This window comes from Dermacentor andersoni, chromosome 1 (assembly GCF_023375885.2).
Source record: "Dermacentor andersoni chromosome 1, qqDerAnde1_hic_scaffold, whole genome shotgun sequence".
Lineage (NCBI taxonomy): Eukaryota > Metazoa > Arthropoda > Arachnida > Ixodida > Ixodidae > Dermacentor > Dermacentor andersoni.
Genome location: NC_092814.1, coordinates 130764256 through 130781188, shown reverse-complemented (window position 1 = coordinate 130781188; position 16933 = coordinate 130764256). Strand labels below are relative to the sequence as shown.

The following is a 16933-nucleotide window of genomic DNA, read 5'->3' as shown; positions in this document are numbered from 1 at the left end:
AGTACAATTCTCTTAGCGCCATTTTTTGGTGGTCCGCCGCTGCCGGGAGGTGAAACAAAACAGGTTAATTTTAACTATTTCTTTCAGTCATCAACACTTAAACGCAGAGTTGTGCTTGCTGCGAATAAATCTACAAGAAAATTTTGCATTTTCATTGAGACAACACAAATCACTTTCGTTTCTTCGGCGTCAGGCACGTGTTACATCGTATTACTACGCCTGACACAAAAGCATTTTCGTTCAGCTTTCGTGCCAAAACAGTGGTGCGGCCTTGGCAAACAACGAAAACAGGCGCAGAGCAGTGCCCGACAGGATGGTCTAAACAGTCCAGGCTGCCAACAATAACTTGCAAGAAACACAAGAGGAGAAAAGAAAAAAGGAACTATTAGCGAAGCAAAAGAAAAATGAAAACGCTAATTTTCGCTTCGTGCACCGCAAGAGCTGCGCGAGAAAAATAAGCAAATCGAAAATGCGCCGCTACTCCCACAGAGCTAAAGCAAGGGCGTTCGATTATTTTCCACTGTGCGCCTTTTGTTCATGAGAGTCGGTCCCCGCTCGCAACAGGCGAGGTGGTTATCGTTAGCCCGTTTTTGCAGCGGAAATCACGCTGCAATTGCGTATGTTTCTCAAGATGAACCCGCTCACTAGCCACTGCTTGCGTCAACAGCTGTTTTCTTTCTGGCCACCACAGAGCCTTGGCGCATGCGCAGCGGATATTTTGCTCATCTCTTCCGTTCCACTTGCGTCATTCCTTCGCGGGTTTCGGAAATCCTACCTCGAGCGTATCGTATACGCCCATTTTTACGCCCACTGCTGAGTTTCTCGCGCTCCCTTGCGCTTCGTCGGCCATGTAGGCACTGGCAGTAGGAGGACGAAGGAGAAAAGAACTAAATAGCGAGTGAGGGCCGAACCGACCGGTACAAATACATACTGTCTCACTTCTGCTTCGACCGTTTGTTATCACGGCGTTCCGTGTTTTTCCTTAGCGGCAGCCATTTAGGCCATCGGCAGCGACAGGCGCCGCGAGCGATCAGAAGGCGCGGTGTGGCGAACGGGTACGCGCATACTATTCAGGTCCAGTACGGCTCATATCCATAACGTCATCATTCCGTCCACTGTCCCGCGCATGTGCCGCTTGTGTACGGGAAAAGCCGCCAGTGGGGAACACAGGAGGCAGTCCCTCGCGGCGCACGAATAAGGTGCACAAGGGGTCCTGCCTATACTCGACATATTATTGACCCGTCGCCGGTGGGCTATGGCCGGCTCGGGTTTGCAACGCCCGTAATTAACGACCGGAGCAAACAGATCCTGTCACGGGAGCCCAAGGACGCCCACCTGCGACGACGGCAGGTGGCGATTGAGCGTCCATTCTTGGGCACGCCCGGTTCTTTGTCCGCCTCAAGCACCGCCGGCCAGGACGGACTGGAACACAACGCACGTGTGCCTATGCCCCATGTCGCTCGCGTGGACTCTGCTGCTACGCTGCGCTATGCCGTTGCGGAAATGCACGCACGCTATCGCGTGGATCCTGCCTCACTGATGCCGTGTGGGTTTCTTTACTTTGGTGGCGAAATCACGACCGTTCTGTTTGTTGAGGCGAACGGTAACCGAAGAGGACAGAGAGAGAATGAGCCGAACTTGCTACGGTTCCCTTTTATTTCTCCAGCGTGAGAGAGTCCATTTGCAGTGCAAATACATAGCTTTGCGCATGTTTCGCGTACCTGTACACGACGCGGTATAATGGGATACAGGCCGTTTTCTGTCTTGAAATGAAAGAAGATAGATTCGTTCTGTGTACATCTAGCCGCCTTGGGGACTACTGAATATATATTCTCAGCATTGGAGTCCTGCACCCCGTGACCTTAAGAAGAGGCGGCACGACGTGATTTGCTAGCTCGCGCCTTAATGTCGAGAAACTGTTCTTCTGAGTCTGGGTATATCCGACGCAGTAACAAGCCCGTGCATTACATACCTCTAGAAGGAGACAGTAGGGCGCATGAAGTCAGTAAGAGTTTCGTGTTTGGGAACGTGGCGACAGCTGTCGTAACAAAGCACCATATATCATGAATCTGAGAAACAATGAAAATAAAAGCTAGCGGGACGTCGCGGGCACAATAACAGGTCGTGGTGCCCGAATTCTGATAGGATGGCACGTAAGACGTTAGGGCAGAGCCCATCTCACGATGGGTGTAGACGGTGATACGTTGGCACTGAATCAGTATAGCGAGAGAGTGTAGTGCCACCATCGAAACGAGTTATGAGGCATGTACTGCAGCGGGACTCCTCTTTAGTGCTTCGCCAAGAACACTCGGCGCCATCTAGCGCCGCCGCCGCGAAGCGTGCGCGTGGGCTCCGAAATGCATGACGCGCCGGTGCGCGTGCCAACGCTGAAAAACGCGTCATGCGGCAACCGGGCTCCTCTTTCGCGCATCCTTCTGGACAAGCCGCGCCATCTAGTGGCGCTGCCGAGAAGTCTGCGCGTGGCCTCCGAGAAGTGTGGCACACCGGTGCCTGCGAGCGCTGAGAATAGTTCCCTCACTTGCCGCACACCCAGTGACACGTACACCCAGCGACACAAGTTGGCGAGAGGTTCATTAAAGAGCGGCACATAACCAGTGCATTTGTGACGCAGCCTGCTATTGCGTCGGTTTGCTGTCCTTGGAGGAACCCTTGTGACGTGGGTTCAGCATCGTTCAGCATCGTTCCGTTCAGCATCGTTCCGTTCAATTCCGTTCAGCATCGCAGAAATTTTAAGGGGAATTTTTCGCCCTTGCATACAGGCACATTCCCAGTGGCACTTACCTAGTTGCCCAAGTTTTCGTCAAACACGTTCGTTGAAGAACGGCACACACCTACTGGCACATACCCAGTAACCCATGTTGGCATCAAAGTGATTTTTCGAACAGAGGTGCCTACCCAGTCCCGCATCTACAGTGACCCAGGCATGTCGGTGTGAGAGAGTTTCGTTGAAAAATCGGCACGTATGTTCACATTGCCACATACAGTGAGCCAAGTTGGTCCGATGGTTGCGAACCCTGTTCCCGCAGCACAGCAGCCTGATGCGCTACCCATTCAACCACGGACTACCCCGTGACCCAGGTAGGTCGGAAAAAGGTTAGATACAGACATACATACATCGCTAGCCACCGGAAAATGCGTAAGGTATCCTAAGAATGCTAACGCATTAAAAATGTTCTTGTGCAATACTTTGCATGTACATTAGAGAACCACGAGTGATTAGATATTATTGAATAAATAAATAAATAAATTAATTAATTACTCTGAAGACCAGAGAAAACCGAACCCACACCGCAGTGCGCCGCGCAGTGGTCGGGGCAACACGAGAAAAACGCGCGCGCTCTACCTGCTGCTACATTTGAGTTCCTCAAGGCTGCGAATAAGTTTGAGCAAGGCATCAGCGTCAAATTCGCGTTTATGCGAATAATACGAAGAATTGGCCAACAAATAACGGCCTTTACGCCAAATCTGCAGCGCGGAACTGTGCATGCCACTCATCGCCAACGCGAGAACTTGTAGTGTGCTGTTCTACGGGCTCGCGCGCACTGCTAAGCGATGCATTACGCGGAGCAGAGGGATTGACGCGTCGTGAGGAGTCGGATTCTGTTCTCTTCAGATGACAGCCGCAAAGGGCGCAGTGTGTGCTATCGTGTCACTGATTAAGTGCCAATAATGAGCCCCTTCTGGTGAACACGGATGAAGGTGCGCCCCGCACAGCTTGAGCACAAAAAATAGTGACGGCATGCGTGCGACAAACGCGCCCACTGAAGTAGCAAAGCAACGCCTCATATCTCCGCACGCCTCTATTTCACCGCGCTGGGCATGCTTCGGCAGCAATCGGTGATAACCTCAACATGATGCTTTTTAGCGCGAAACACGCGAAAAAGGAAACAGTGAGAAGCAAAAGGAAAGGAAGGATGAGCGCTACACTTACAACTGATAACCTCGCCTGTCGCTTCTTTCTAGGTGTTGCACAGTGGTATACAAGTGAGTTTCTAAGCCGAATGCTATGCGAATAGTGATGACACTGGATGGAATGCGAGTTAAATGCAGTTGAGACCATTTCTGATTACGGAGTAGTTGGTGTTTAACGTGGCCTAAAATGTGGACACGTAGTCGTTTTCCCATGCGCATTATGCAGTAATAATAATAATAATAGTAATAATAATAATAATAATAATAATAATAATAATAATAATAATAATAATTGAAATGGATAATAGCACTGGACGGCAGGAAACCATTTCAAGCAGTCTAACTGTTCATGTTGTCATTCTCCTAAAACACAGCAAGATTAGGATCACACGTTCAGCAAGATACACCTATACAGTGTCGCGAAAATATCAAACAAACAAACAAACAAACAAACAAACAAGCCCTTACGAGTGCTTATTATTGCCTATTCGGCGCTTCTTGAAACGCGAGGACTGTCCGGATACCGCAGAGCAGTTTTCGAAACGTTCGTATATTGGGAAATTGCGCCTTCTAACGAGCCTGTTTCTGCACATAATAAGTTTTTAAAGCGAATAGCTTCCTTGCCTCTTACGCCAGTTTTCGTGATTGACGGTGGTCAATGTTGTGTGGTCTGCGGTCGGCGGTGGTTGGTGGCCGGTGGTCGGACTTGCTATACGAAGGCGCCGAAAAAAGAAAAGAAAGCAGTTTTCCTTTTTCACAGTCCTTCAATCTCTATTTCAAGAGGTAGCAATTAAACTTTGATTTAATTGATTTGATTTAAAACCAGCTCTCGTTTCTTGCATCTATCCACATTGCTGACGACAATATTTTAACCCTAGAGGCGCATAACGTTAAGTGAATATGTTCTTGTAGAATTTGTCCCGTCGAATACTGCTAATCGAGTCGAACATCACATCAAATAAGGGAATAACTTGTTTGTGTCCTCAAGTTCTAAGTATTCACTCGTACGTGTAGCCCTTTTTGACCGACCAGACTCTTCAACAATCTTTTACCCTTACCGAACGACAATGATACGTCGGCGGGTCTAACTACTCGTGTTATCCTGTGTATGTAAGCAGGGGCTCAGGACGATGGACCTAAACATCTGGAGCGTAGCTATAACGTCGCAAAACGCTGGGTCAACACACTGCAAGTCGGATCGCGACCTCTGAGCTTGGAATCCATTCAGCGGAATAGAGTTGCATAATTTGTATGATTTGCACTGGAAGACAGGACATGCAGCGTCATCTGGGCGGGAGAGCCTGACAGGTTTATTTTTGAACACTTCCGGGAAATGCGTCCGGTGTACAAGAGCGGGCTCTGTATCCACACTATATAATCCGCGCGTTGACAGTGCGTATAGCGGCTCGCGTGACGATGTGATTAATTATCATAACTGCCAAACGGAATTAATTTTTTTCCCATGTCATGAAACAGCTTAGAGAGCGTTAATAACAAGGCTCGCTTCAGATCAATTTGGCGCGCACCCTTGCCCGCCGAGTGCGGGCAGTGACAGCGAGGCCGAGGCGGCGGCTCTCTCGTTAGTCCGCGTCCAGCAGCGCGCACATTTTGGCGGCAAATTTCGCGCGGCGGGTGGAAACAGCCACAAAAGTTGTTTACGTTCTCCGACGGACGAGCAAATAAAAAGTAACGACGCGTAATTACGCTCAGGCTGTTCAAAATTCAATAAACTTGTTGCCTTCTATTGTGCGAGCTTGCTTAAGCAAACGGAAGGATACAAAGCGTTAACCGCGCTACCAGTGACGTAGTAACTCGTTTGCGTTAGTGTTGTATGCATGTCGTGGGGGAATTTCGAAAAGTGCCATGGTGTTCTCGCGAGTTTTCGTAACAAGAAAGACCGGAGTGAGTTTTATTTTGCAGATAACTATGTAGCAATAGGCAGCAACCGGCAGTGAAGGTTCGGAATATGAAAAGAAAGAAAGAAAGAGCTGTTTGTTACACGACGCAGGATTAAGGTTAAGAAGAAGAAGAAAATATTTTGCTCGCAGCGATTCTCGGCCGATGTCAAATTCAAGCTAACAGTAAACAAAGAACGAAACAATCCCTCCGCTTCAGCAACGCGGGCGCTTTAGCAGGCGAGGGAATAACAAGCGTGCAGTCCATTTCAGAAGTTGACTGCTCGCAACGTGACCAGAAGACTGCTCTGAAGACTGCTCGCAACGTGACCACGAGCACCGACGACGCTACAATAGTATACGAAAGTTACGGACAGTACATTCTTAAAATTTCCAGATTTGGAGAGCTACCAGGAGGACTGTACATGTATATGACCGACACACAGCTCAGACACGTTTTTTTTTTTTTTGAGCAGTTAAGCGATTCAAGGGAAATTGTTGGTGGAGTCGGATGCCACGCCGCCACAGGGGTGTTGTACACGTCCCAGCAAACGCGCACTAATTAAAAAGAAAGAAAGAAAGAAAAAATATCTGGCCGTTTATATGGATGGAACTGTATGCTTTTTATCAGCCGCATGAGGAAGTCTCCAGTATCTTCCGTGTTCTCCTTAACTAATTATTCATATGACTAATTGTTTGATATATGACAACACTCGGTTGCAGAGCACATTTGAAAATCATTAGGACCCGAATTTACGAAGCAGTTATTACGCCAATGTTGTTCGCAAGAACAGCTTGTTACGTCTCAATATGGCGATTAGCATTCCTTAGATGCTTACCACGAGGCAGTTCTGTCATCAGCGCGCGCCCAGACGACGACGGGGCCCGACATGGACTGTGACGCGCAAACAAAGGCCGCAACCAGCTGCTAGTCAATAGTGACAGTGAACGTATCATTAAAAAAATTTTAATTACGGAGCTAACGACCCGAAACTGCACAATTGGTTAAGACGGATGCCGCAGTGAAGGGCTCCAGATTAATTTTGGCCACCAAACGTGCACCCAGTGCATGAGCGTTCTTGCGTTACTCCCCGATCGGAAATGCGGCCGCCACGCTCGAAATCGAACCTACGACTTTGTGCTCAGCAGCGCAACGCCATAAGCACCGAGATACCGTGACGGGTGTGAACGTATTACTGATGGCGGCCGGCCCATGACAGCGTTCTTACGAACGAAATGTGAATTTGGCTTCAGTTTCACTTGTCTGTCGGCGCACTACCATTTACTTGGACTTTTTCTCCTCGTTTAAGTGAAAACCCGCTAAATAATATATATATATATATATATATATAAAGAAACTGTCGCGGCCTGCCACTTGCGCGCCACAGCACGCTAAGATCGAACACGCTGGGAGCATGACGCGGTTTTATCGATTCGGCGGGGCGCGTATCTCGGTTTGGCCACGTATTTCCTGCTAGCGGCGGGTCCATGGCATTATAGCACGTCGGAGGGGTCTAGCTTCGGCGCGCGACAAGTGATAAGCAATCCGCGAGAGCCAAGTTATCAGGAACCGCAACGCGGGTTATCGATTGGGCGCCTCAGGCCAGCCCCAACAGCGGCGACGAAAGGCGGCATACCGTATTTACGAACGAGGATGCCCATTACGTGGCCAGAAATTACGCCGGTGGAATTGGTTCGAAGCGCGTTTCAGATAAGTACTGCTGCGGCGTGAAAGCGGGAGGCCACGTAGCCTCTGCTTAAAAATTTCGCGTGCTTTCTTGTAAACGCGGAAAGCGTTACGCAAAGGATATCGCGCCGCATACAGTTGGAACTGGTCTGAAAATGTGCTCTAAAACAGAGTGGTGTCCTATAGTGGCTGCAAAGTTTATCGTTAAACAGCTGTTATATAGCCATGACTGACAGAGTAATTCAGGAGAACACAAAACATGCTGGAGACTTGTTCAATTGTTTGCTGACGACAGGAACCGCAGTGCTGTTCGATTCATCTTTTTTGATTACTCACGTTACTTCAGCGTAACATGTCTAGCAGAAGCGCTAAACTATAGAGGACCTGTCGTACCGCCGACATATCAGCATCAGCCGCCTGTCGCTATTTACATAAACTTTATTACGACTCCTCATTTCGTGATGACTTCTTTAAAAATCAGTCGGTAATGTTTTCTTGACGCAATCACACGCGCAAAGCAAAGCCTCTCACATTTTGCCCGGTCTTTAATTTCCTGAACGATACCAAATTCGAATAACCTCTGATCAGACATGGTCGCTGGAAGTGATCCTGACAAATTCCACACCCTTTTGCACAACACCTGTAAACCATAACGCATTTTTTTTTACATGGTTTTCTGCAAGAGGGTTGCCATTTGTATGGTTTGTCGACGCTACAGCTGTTTTTGATCGTGATCATTGAACTTGTTCTTCCGGAATAAAATTGTTGCTTATTTTGATTTTCTTCATTGACTTGTAAATAACTACTGCGCGTGTTCAATAACGTTACCATGTATTTGGACCATGTACTTGTGTTTGCATCCGTGCTATTCCTGTATTGTCTTAATCACGTGTTGCTATAATTTTACTTTATTTACTACTCACCCACCCCTCCTGCCTTTTTATAATACCTTCGGAAGAATGCCCTTTAGGCGTGATTTGAAATAATATTAAAATAATATTTAAAAAATACGGTTTCTTCAGCATATAAGCGTGCTTTATCTTAAAACTTGGGTCATAGACAACTGCGAAACTCTGCATAAAGTGAGGAGTCTGTGGAGCTATAACTTATTAATAAAAATTTAGAGATGTAGTATATGGTTCCAGTCATAAGTTTACGCCCGTGTATTTCGAGAAGTGAGATGTTGTTACACAACATTGGATCATTGAATGAAACGTCTGAAGATCTGTCACAAGAGGTCACAGTAATCAAGGACTCTTTGGCCAGTCATGCCTCTATTTACCAAACAGTTGGCGAGCACACCAGCCCGAGTCGCAAGGCGTAAAATCGTATTAGGGTGCAGCAGGAAACATATTTATTTCTAAATAAGGAAAACACTCGTAGGCCGTTCAGACAAAGCGAAGGTCGCTGGTAAGAGCAGTCACGTTGGCACTTTACCTATTAAGCTGCGCGTGTAAAAACTGAATTCATGCATGGTGCGTGGTTTCGTATCTATATATTAGAGAAAACATATGTATCCCTTTCCATTTCTACTCTATATTCTCTAACTGATCGAAATGCATTCGTATTACAATATTGGGAGATATTCCGTAGACGACAGAGATGCGGAGAAAGAAAAAAAAATCTAGGTCTCCGAAGGATTGGTCCCTCTTTGAAAGCAGGCAAATCGCTGAGGAGAAGATGCCTTCCAAGACTGTTACGCATGACGTCGGAACTGCGTCGAGGAAACAGTAGTCCGGAATAGCCCGAATCTCAATAGCTATTTCTGTTACGCGCAACTTCGCAAACTGAAAACTGAAAGTCAGCGAAAAATGTCTTATCTATAGTCATTGTTCGTTGTTGGCGCACGTCAATAACACTGGTTTGGCCGGTGCTAGAGACGCCAGTCATTTTTTGGCGCATGCAACGACAAGAAACTTCCATACGTATTCATAACAGTAGAGTGTTTAGCTATTTACCTACGAGTGTTACTCGGGCGCTCGCAACCCGTCGCTGAGTACAGGGCGGAAAATCGAGGGCGCATGGTACAGTTAAGATATACCAAACTTCTGGAGTGCCGAAGCGACGGCGGCAATAAAATGGATGCTCCCGTGTCTAAAATGGCAGAAAGGTAGTTTGCGCACAGTTTGTAAGTATACGCTTTAGAAAAGCAGCCGGAACAGCCTCGTACCAGAATAGAGAACTGTCTTGCGAATCGTGACCAAAGAGCGGTATATCTGTGGGCAGACACGCGTGCTCTGTCGTCTTTCTTTCTTTCTTTCTTTCTTTCTTTCTTTCTTTCTTTCTTTCCTTGGTAATTTGTTTTTCAGCATGTACACCTTTCCACTTGTGTCGTCGCGTGCGTGGCGTGTTTGCACAAACGCCACTTGGCTCTTTCTGTGGCGCTACACACGCTTACCCTGAAGCTAAACTTACATCACAAAGCCTTTCTAGTGAAGCATACTTGACGCTCACTAGAAGCACGCTTAAATCCCGTGGGGCAATTTTCTAATGCAATATTCGCAGCGGCAACAGTATCACATGCGGGTTGCTCATTCTTGTTTCGCAAACGCAGGCAGCGTGGCCACCAAGTAAACACGTAGTTGAATGACTCATTATTTCGAGTTAAGCTGTTCACTATGTCTTGAAAAAAAAAAGAAAATAGTAAGACATTTTGGAAAGCGTTTCGCAATGCAACAAACGGGGCTAGTTGGTGTATTTTCATAGTTGCATCGCGTTGCATTCTACACGAAAAGAAACAGAAAGAAGAGAAAAAAAGGGACGAACGACAGGAGGAGGGAGGTGCGCTTTCGTACCTTGGTTTGTATCGCTCGTTCCTTTTTATTTGATTTCTTTTTTCGTGTAAGACGCAGCGCAAGACAACTATACAGAAATCGGTTAACGTGATAGATTGTATGCTTGAACTGACTAATTAATAAAAATGCCATACAAGCAGACAGGCCAACATGACGTGTATGACGATACACGTGTAGTCATTGGCTCCACGTTCATGCCACACGCGCGACTTTGCAGGGAAGTTCAGGACTTCCGTATGTGGAAAAATCGCGTGCGCGAAGTGTTCCGAAGGCTTATTTGGCGCATCTGGGGCGTTGTTGCACCTGCGAAATCGCAAGCTGAACCACACCACGTAAAACAGGCTTAATCTATTGTCTATCCGCTCGAATTCTGTAGGCGCCCGGAACGAGTTGCGTACAACTTCAGAAAGACCATATTGCACATCGAGGGAGGCTAAGAAGTGAAGGTGAGAAATGGAACACAGTGGCTCACTATTTTCTAACCGGAGGACGACACCGAGAACGACGTTAGCGAAAAGAAATCAAGGAGCCGAAAACTTTTCGTTTGTAAGAACTGTTTGTCATTGGCCGAACATCTTCGCTGAAGTAATACGTCCGTCAACATGACTGACCTGCATGCGCCTGTTCTTCCGAAGTGATATAGCGCAAGAACGGCTTTGCGAATGGAAGCCATGCATGTTCGCCAACAACGTGTATAGATAATGCAAAATAATGTGCAAATGAATTAACTTACGGGGACGAAAGACACTTAAGCAATGAAAAAGCTGTCCATTTGTAGCAACAAACTAACAAACGAACAAACACACACAAAACACAATTATTATTCGATGGAATTTTGTTGTGGGCATCCTCTAACTTCTGGGCGATTATACTGACCGACGGTAGGCGCCAATTAATCTTCAAAGGCAGGAAACCTTCTCGCACTAGTACATTGACGCTGTTGCTAAGCGTCTAGATCTATGACTGGCTAACACCACACGTCGTTTAGTAACCATTGAGCCGCGCTTCCGGCAGTGGCGGCTGTTACAAAACATGCTGCCACGGTTCTTCCCAATCCAAGCCTTAAATAGTAACTGGGAATGGTGAGGTGGACGTACGGCGGACCAGTAAAGGCTGCTCCTCTCGATTGAGGTGTCGGTCGCTCAGCGCAGAATCAAAGCGGACAAGCAACTTAGCGAGGCACAGGCCCGCAACGATGACAAAAAGCGACCTGTTTCTCACCTTTGTCATTTCGTCGTTCATTCCTTTCGGTTACCTGCCATCAGCACGAGAAACCTCCAAGACGTGATCTGCTTAGGGACGCACGCCGAGACGGAGCCCGTGCGCTGCTGCGCCTGCAGCCGCGGTCAATTCGTTCTCCAGCGGCGCTAAAATAGCCGCGCAGAAACATGCCTGGATCATTATGAGTCGGCGCGGGGACGGCTGCCATCGAGCGGCAGCCAAGATCGCCGGGCGCCCACCACTGTCGCCGCGTGTGTCCGGGCGGCCATGTCGGTAAAATCATGAATCAATTGTTCTGCACCGAAAAAGGCCCGACAGGAGGAAAGAAGAACTATCAAGGGCTTTTCATCGCTCGCAAGATGTTCGGCGTGGAGCGTGCGTATCGACTGATATTTATCAGCGCGCTGTTTTTCTCCGACAGGGGATATATATAAGGCGGTTCGATGGGCAGCGCTGATCCATGGCGCGCGGTGACCTCCAAATTAATTCCCGCATTTATTCGCGGAGCACAGAAAAAGGACGACGCGGAAGACGCAGGGAGGCGGCAGTAAAGGCAGGCGGCGGAGCAAAACGCGGGAGCCACGCGGTGGTCGCAGCGCAAAGCGTCGCAAGCTCAAGTACGACGGGATGCGGGTCCTCGGTCTAGGTCAGCGCACCAACGTGTGTCGGACCCGCCGTGGTTGCTCAGTGGCTATGGTGTTGGGCTGCTGAGCACGAGGTCGCGGGATGGAATCCCGGCCATGGCGGCCGCATTTTGATGGGGGCGAAAACACCCGTGTGCTTAGATTTAGGTGCACGTTAAAGAACCCCAGGTGGTCGAAATTTCCGGAGTCTTCCACTACGGCGTGCCTCATAATCAGAAAGTGGTTTTGGCACGTAAAACCCCATAATTTAATTTTTAACGTATGTCGGTCAGGGTTCTGTCGCTGAAACGTCTGCTTTGCTCATTTTATTGTGCCTGCTAGGTCAGCACTTATCAGTAGCACTGAAAGCCGGATCACTAACGGGTACTGTGTAGCATGTAAAACTTCATCCGTATTCGCAATACAAATACGGGCCCCGGCAAACAGGGCCCGTATTCGCAACACGTCGCTTATGTAAGAGCGTTCGCTCATTGGACGGCATCTGGACGTCCGTCGTTCACGATAGCGATCGGCGTGATGACGAGACGACCGCAGCGACGATGACCAATGAAAAAATATCCGAATTCGGTAATCTTTTCGTTCGTAAGTGTTTGTGATTGCCAGTAATTATGATCGCTGTCATTGTTGAATTTTACTTATTCTTACGGACCACTGCGCGAATACGGGTCAAGTTTGTAAATACGGGCCAAGCTTTGTGAAAGCAGGCCCAGTTCGTTTGTCAACAACGACCGCTAGTTTCCTTCTCCGTTACATTTCTGTTTTAGACTGCAGCTTCACTAAAGATAAGAAAAAAACGAAAAGAAAACATTCTATACGTTCTGAAGAACATCGTTTAAACTTGAGAAATAAATAGAGGTCTGCACAATGCAATGATTCCTTTCGCACAATTCTCTTCCCTTCTTATCGTCCATCTTTCACGAACGGCTGATCTTGCGGCCGAATTCACAAAGAATTTCGTTCGTAAGCGTTCTTTGCCACTGGCCGTCGCCTCCGCTAATAATATGTCCAAAATCAGGATTGGCTGGAATTTGCTCCCACGAACAATTTTAGCGCAAGAGCATTTTGTGAATACCAGTCCTGGAGCCGAATTCACAAATCTCTTCTTTAGTAAGTGATCTTTTCTGTTGGCCAGCCACGTTCGCTAATTATATGTCCAGTGTCAGGACTGGTTAAGATATTTTCTTACAAACAATTCTAGCACAACAGCTTTCTGTGAATTCGGGCCCTGGTGATTAAGTAGGCAGAGCGCCACTCATACCACTGACGAGGATTGAAAAGAAAAAGAATGAGAATACAATCGCTGCATTATCCCGGCCAGACTTGCTGAATTCGACGAATAAACTTGCAAACACCACTCATAATTTTAAATAGCACGAAAATGGTCTACTGAAAGCAACAAAATTCAACAGAAAGATGAGCCGACTTTCTAGAATGACGTTCAGCCCAACAGATGTACCCGCGCTACAGGCTTGCCGAAGCGGAGGGCAGAGATTCTCTGCAGTCGGGCATTTTACTTGAGAGACAGCGGATAAATATTACGTCATTGTTTAGGAATGGTTCAGCCATTGGCGAATGGCGTCAGCAGTTTCGCCACGGCCCGAACGGAGCAGCAGTTCACGACGAGGAGAAAATCCAGCTACAATAGGTGCGCTTACAGACGTCGCCGGGCCGGCGCGAACACTTTGTCTTCAAATTCGCCCGTACTGCCGATTTAAGTTGAATCGGAGAATTCGTCTGCGTTACTGCCACATTCAGCGCCGCTGGAAAACAAAAACCCGAGAACGCTGAGCGGCAGAAACAACACACGTGCGCGGACGGAAGCGCGCTTTCACAGAAGAGAAGCTGCTCTTCGCGAAAAGCTCCAGCGCTGCCTCGGCGGAAAAGTTTTCGGGCTGCGAGCGTCGAGGCCGCATAATAGAGACAGCGCAAAGTGCAGTAGGCCAGCGGGTGCACAAGGGCCGCGTAGGCCGGCGACTACAGTGCGTATAGCGCTGAGAGAGAGTAATTTGTTTATTCACGCATTTCCATCCAGCGTCGCACCTTCGCTCGGCTCTGAGAGGTACTGGCGTCGCGCCAGGAGTTTGCGCTTCGCGAACGGGGACGACGCGCGAATTGAAGAGAACTGGCCCGAAGGGGCGCAAGAGGCAAGGGCAGAAAACACCGGCAACGCAGCAGCGGTGGGACAAAGGAAGTGCGGTGGCGGTGGAGGGAAAAATAACACAGCATACGGGAGGGAAGGTGGACTTTGGTGGGCGCCGGTGGCGCAGGTGACTCAAATCCGCTTTCACGAGCAGGTTCATCGTGCACCTTCGACCCGGCGCGGCAGATAAGGGGCCCGCTGTGAGAGCGCGCGCGCGTCGCCATCGAAGCGTTTCGAAAGCTGGGCATGCTTGCTCGGCGGCGGTCTATAACTGGCCTCGAAAAGAAGACGCGTGGATTATGTGTACGCTGCTGGATAATGCCACAATGCGAAGCGCAAGAGAAAGAGAGCGAATCGAAAGCAGAGATATCGCGTCGTAGGAGAACGCTTATCCGTCCAGTCGTTGAATTAAACATCGATTTACACAAGCCGCGTCTCGAGTGTCCAGAACAAGTGGCCGCTCGATAAACTTGTGCTGGATGATTCTGCACTTACTCATTAGGCCGAGAGAGAAGCTTGAATTTTTTGTTGAGGGCCTCTTCCGCGAGAATGTGGTACAACTACGGATGGACATTGTTTCTCTTTTCTCATATATATATGTATATATTTATGGACACTGCAGAATGAAATTTGCCTTACAAAATGTCCACCACTTCGTAATTGTTTCATGATGGTATTGTGACACGAGCTCGGTCCTAATGCAGACGTCGGGCCCGGTATATGGTCCTAGCACGCGAAGCCATGCAGGCTTTTTGTAACAACGCAATCATTATGCAGCTCAGTTGTTCGATAATGGTGATTTAGAGCCAAGAAAATAAGGGCATTGCAACAAAAACTGCTATGGTTCAGCAGAGGTGGCATGGACTTGTTATTATGCGGAAGCAACTTTCGCTTTAGGCTGGCCGTATGTTAGTGTGCCTTCTGATAAGCTCAAGTATAGAGTAGCATCCCCCCCGGTGCATTTGATTATAATGACATTATTCGGGCACAACCTTTCTTATATTTAGATTCGATTATAGTATGTTGAAGATGATACTAGCATACATATGCCCAGCAGGAGTAGCAGCTTTCACTTCTGAAAAAAGGTACAAATGGCGTTTGAGTAATGTTACTTGCACCATTGAGAATACTTTAAAGCTCGAAGCACTACATGTATTTCTGAGAACAGATGTTTTTGTGCAAGCATTAAGTAATTTGCTCAACTCGTTTTTTTTTTTTTTGTGTATGTGTGTGTGTGTGTGTGTGTATCGATTACATGTGGCAGTATCTTGGTCTAACAGTGTCGGACCGGGTCTTCTGCAACTATGGTTAGAGTTTGAATCTTACCATTACAAGGCACTTCTAGTTATCTTTCTCGTGAACCATAAAAAAAATACAGTTCGAAGGATACAACGGAATTTACCTTTGCCGAGATCACACAACACTGGCATCCCTAACTTCAAAGCGACTACTACAAGCCAAATTACAATCTATGCGGGCAATGCAGACAGGTTGCGAGCGAGGCAGTAGTCATCTGAAATGTTTGATCATTGTAAACACGGGTGCGCTGTCTCAATAAATTATAATAAGCGTAAAACACGTTAAAATACACTAAATGCAATCACCATCACAAAGCGAGAGAGAGAAAAAAAAGAAGAAAAATAAAACTTTTCTACTTCTTCGTGAACGTTTGCTTTCCTGTTAGGTAGTAGAGCATAGCGGAGAAGACCACAGCATAGTCGCGTGGCGAAACACATTTGTCGGGGCGCAATGAAACAATGACAGAGGTGCGCCTTTCGTTCTTTCGTTTTTTAAATAAATGATAAAATGCATCAGAATTCGCTTTTTTTTTTTTCCTTTGCCTTATTCATCTCGACTCCACACAGCCCCTCTGTTTGCCGGATGGTCGCCATTCATGCGCCGCTACACGATCGACAGTGCTACTGCGCAGTATTAAAACTGGCGCATCTACGATACGGACTCATTAAAGCAATGTGGAGCTTTAGGCTAACTGGCACTGGATATGACGAAAGTTTCGCAACGCCTCGCAGCAGGAACTACACTAAAGGTACACACACACAGCGCTTGTGTGTGTCCCCTATCGCTCATGTTCCGATGCACAGCAAACATTTTCATAAAATCAGCGGGCAGGCTACTTACGGATGTTCTTTTTCTGCGTTGCTACGAATTAAATTTGGGCACTCGATAACAGCCACTGCGCGACGTTTTTCATTTTGGGCACGCAGCTGGATAGCCGGAGAATGTCGAGCACTGAAAGAGAGGCCCGACTAGCGGCACATGCTGTTTCGCGACAACTCCCAGAGTCACGCTACCCGAACAAGATAAATGCGTGAACGTATGCTATACTCGCAAAAACACGCTCACGAACCGCGGAGATGTTTGGTTTGGACACCAGCGCCGGCGAGCCAGACGTCTGGCAGGCCTGTAGGCAAGCGGTGGAAAACACTTTGAAAAAGAGCGCTCTCACGCGCGCACAAGAAAGGAGGGGGGAGCGGCGGCAATGCACGCGGCTGGCGGCTAGCGCGCGAGCGGTCACCCGAGAGACCCGGCCCCCTTCTCGATATCAACAGCGACACGTGAATGCAAGGAGCGCGATGCGCGAGGCCGAAGCCGGCAAC

The 16933-nt window shown here is 48.0% G+C and overlaps 1 protein-coding gene across 8 annotated transcripts in view; it reads right to left on the bottom strand.

Annotated features, from left to right (window-relative positions):
• LOC126545871 (prolyl endopeptidase FAP-like) overlaps positions 1–16933 on the bottom strand; it is a 464583-nt gene that overhangs the window by 100442 nt on the left and 347208 nt on the right. The window lies entirely within an intron of this gene.